Here is a 3,759-nt window from a genome sequence, read left to right as displayed (position 1 = left end):
ATTACCAATGTAATCTTTAAAACAGTAGCTCTTTGTCCACTGTAGGTTGTAAAAAGAAAAAGTATTATCTTCATCAGATATCATAGCTTTCATTTTTTCCTATGGTATTGTTTATTGGTGACTAAGGTCTGCTTACTTTCAATTCTAAGCAGGAACTCATTCTATTACTTCTCTTTTAAGAAAAACTTCTTCCCAAAAGCCTGTAAAATAAGATTGAGATCACTGACACACTTTTCTGAAAAGTATTCAGGAAACAGTACTGTTGAATATTACAACCTCAGATGTTGAGATACTACACCACAAAAAATATATTCTTCAACTAGTCACAATGAATTATCTTTCCCAGTTTTGTTTTAGAACTTGATATTCCAGATTGGCATTAATTATCACTGCTACTAAGTTTCTACAGTATATCATGAAGTAAGACTTGAGGAAATTAATACATTCTCTAAATGACTGATATTTTCTGTGAATACTGAAAATAGTCTATACACACAGTTTATATTGTCATCAGATCTCTTTTCTTTTTCACCAGCAACAGATAAATCCACTGTAGCATTTTACTGTATTTTAAAATGAAAACTAATAGTTAGTAAAGGCAAAAACATGTGTGCACATTGGAAAGTACATTTTGTGTCTCTCCAAGTGGCATGTAATATATCAAGAACCATGTATGCTCATTATGCCACATCTGTGGTTCAGAAAGACAGTACATACAATGGATATAGTAATACTTTTGCTTAAGCAATAGTTAGGACTTGCATAAATCCAAAAGGAAATATAATTATTTAACACCATTTAGAAGACTCACCTTCAAATTCACGATATTTGATAAGCCCTGTAACTTTTAACCACTTCAGCTTTAGTGGTACAAAAAGGTGAAGAATAAGAGTGTTTATTTTTAAACTTCAGTTCCTGTTGAAATTGTCAATGACTTTTAAAGGAAGTATTCTGAAGCACCAGAACAATTATTTCAGATACAGAACTTCCAAGTGGAACACATGACTGAAGGAAAGTATCATACCATAAATGTTCTGAAATGACTTTGAGCCAGTCTGCCTCTTATCATCACAAATTTCATTTGCCAAGATGCAGTTAATGTATTCACAAAACTGTGCTTATGTTCAGAATCACTAATTCTAATTCACATTTAATTTCAGGAAATCTGAGTTCAAAAAGAGCCTAATCTTTTAACTCCTTTTTATTGTTTGGCTACACTAGAAAAAAGTGTCAGGTACTCAGGATACCTGCTTCCTTAGCTGCCACTTTGCAGCAAGCTGCAGAAATGGGTGCAGAAAACTGCACAAACATTTCAAGTCTATTTCCAATTGTCAGCATACCATCTATACCTACACAGTTCAAATTTCAGCCTTAGGTACATGGAAAGAAATGTGAATATTTGGAAGATATTCCACATTCCTTCTATCTTCTGCCACACTGATTTTTTTCCACTTTTAGTGCTTTTGGACTTATTATCACAGCAGCACCATGATGCTAAGTACACAACAGCAAAAACCATCAGAATTAAATTCTTAGCTTAGCACCACTTCCTCCTTTCCCTTACTCCCACTTCCCAGAAGCTGTGTCAATGCTTTTCCACAGAATCTTTGTTCCAGCTGTGGCTAGGGGATCCCTGTCACCCCTTCTTCCAGCAAAGGGCTATGGCAGAAAGCTGTGCTGAGTGCAGGCTCATGGGAGACGGGAGTGTCTAGCACAGCACATGCAAGAGGAGCTCATGAAGATGGAGACAGTCCTGCACCACAGGATGAGACTGGAAAAGGATGTGGCCTCAATGTCCAATCAACTTTCAAGTGGTGCAGACAGAAGTCCTTTTCTTCCCCACAAGTAACATCTCCATGGGAGAAGAGATGGTTAGAAGAAGGTCAAGAAAAGAGGTTATTATTTTTTAATTCTGAATGTTGTTTCTCTTTTCACACCTACACATTATACACTTCTTTCTTCTGTGCCTTTCCACCTCTATCCTACCCAAATAACTTCTCCTTTCAGCATTCTCTTAAATCCCATATTATTCTATTTCTGTCACACTTTCATTTCTCCTTTCAGAGAACCATAGAATTATAGAACCATTTAGAAAAAAAAGACTTTAATATCTTTGAGTCCAACTGTTTACACAGCACTATGAAGTCCACCACTATACCATGTCCCTAAGCCCAAAATCTTTTAAACATCGTTTTAAACATCTTTAAAATACCTCCAGGGATGATGACTCCATCACTGCCCCTGGCAGCCTGTTCCAGTGTTTGACAACACTTCTACAGAAGAAATTCTTACCAATATCCAATCTAACTCTCCCCTGAAGGGGGAAGAAGAGACTGACGCCCACCTGGGCACTCACTGGCTCATGTTCAGCTGCTGTCCCCCCCAGGTCCTTTTCCACCAGGCAATTTTCCAGCCGCTCTCCCCCAAGCCTGCAGCACTGCAGGGGTTGTTGTGACCTTCTTGTGACCCAAGCAGAGGGTTCAGCATTTGGACCTTGTACCACTGTACTTTCTTGAACCTTGTACCACTGGCGTCACCCCATGGATCCAGCCTGCCCAGATCCCTCTGCAGAGCCTTCCAACTTTCCAGCAGATCAACACTTCTGCTCAAGTTGTGTATGCAGACTGAGGGTGCTCTCGGTCTCCTCAGTCAAATAATGAATAAAGATATTAAATGTGCCTGACCCCAACACTGAGCCCTGAGGAACACCACTGGTAATCAGTGACCAGCTGGATGTAGCTCCATTCACCAACTCTCTCTAGACCTGGTCATCTTGACACTTTTTACACAATGAAGAGCACATGGGTCCAAGCCATGAGCAGTAGAGCATGACTCTCCAGAATGCTGTGAGAAACCGCGTCAGGTGTCGCGGGTGGATGTGTCCAGGTCGACACATCCACAACCTTTCCCTCATCCACTAAGTGGGACACCCTGTCACAGAGGAGCAGGTCAGTCAGTCAGGACCTGCCTTTAATAAACCCATGCTAGCTGGGCCTGATTACCTGTACATGCTCTGTGAGGCTGTGAGGATCCTCAGTATCATTTGCTTCATATCCAAACTAAACCTTCCCTGTCACAACCTTGAGGCCATTTCCTTTTGTCCCATCACGTGTTACTTGTGAGCCTGGTCCCCACTCCAACCTCCACTGACCTCACTCCAACCTCTTTTTCGGTAGCTCTGAAGAGCAGTAAGGTCCCCTCTGTTCCTCCGTTTCTCCAGACTAAACACCCCCAGCTCCCTCAGCTCCTCTGCCATCAGACTTGTCCTTCAGATGCTTCACCAGCTTCGCTGCCTTTCCCTGGACATGCTCCTGCACTTCAGAGTTTGCTTTGAAATGAGGGCCCCAAACCCAAGCCCGGTACTTGAGACGCGGCCCCACCACTGCCAAGCACAGAAGCACAATCACTGTCCTCATCCTGCTGCCCACACTATTGCTGATACAGGCCTGGATGCCACTGGCCTTCAAGTCAGCTCATGCTCAGCCATCTGTGCCCCCTCTGACCCAGCGCTTTCAAGTCCCTTATTTTCTAGCACAATCCCTGTACTTTTTAGAGGTTCCTTTTTCTGACTTGCCCCGCAAAACCCCCATCCCACTGCCTGACAACCATCAGTTTCGGGGACCGGCTGGGAGCGCAGTGGTTCGCTGGGACGGGTAGGTAATCCCTGGCTCAGCACAGCGCTGCCCGAGGCCGCAGCCCCACGTCCCCGGCCCCGCCGCCCCGTTCCGCCCGCCGGCGGCCCCGCCCCTGCGCCTTCCC

Source organism: Passer montanus, unplaced genomic scaffold (genome assembly GCF_014805655.1).
Source record: "Passer montanus isolate IOZ18808 unplaced genomic scaffold, ASM1480565v1 scaffold10, whole genome shotgun sequence".
NCBI lineage: Eukaryota > Metazoa > Chordata > Aves > Passeriformes > Passeridae > Passer > Passer montanus.
The sequence above is the reverse complement of the archived record's forward strand: the minus strand, read 5'-3'. Positions refer to the sequence as shown.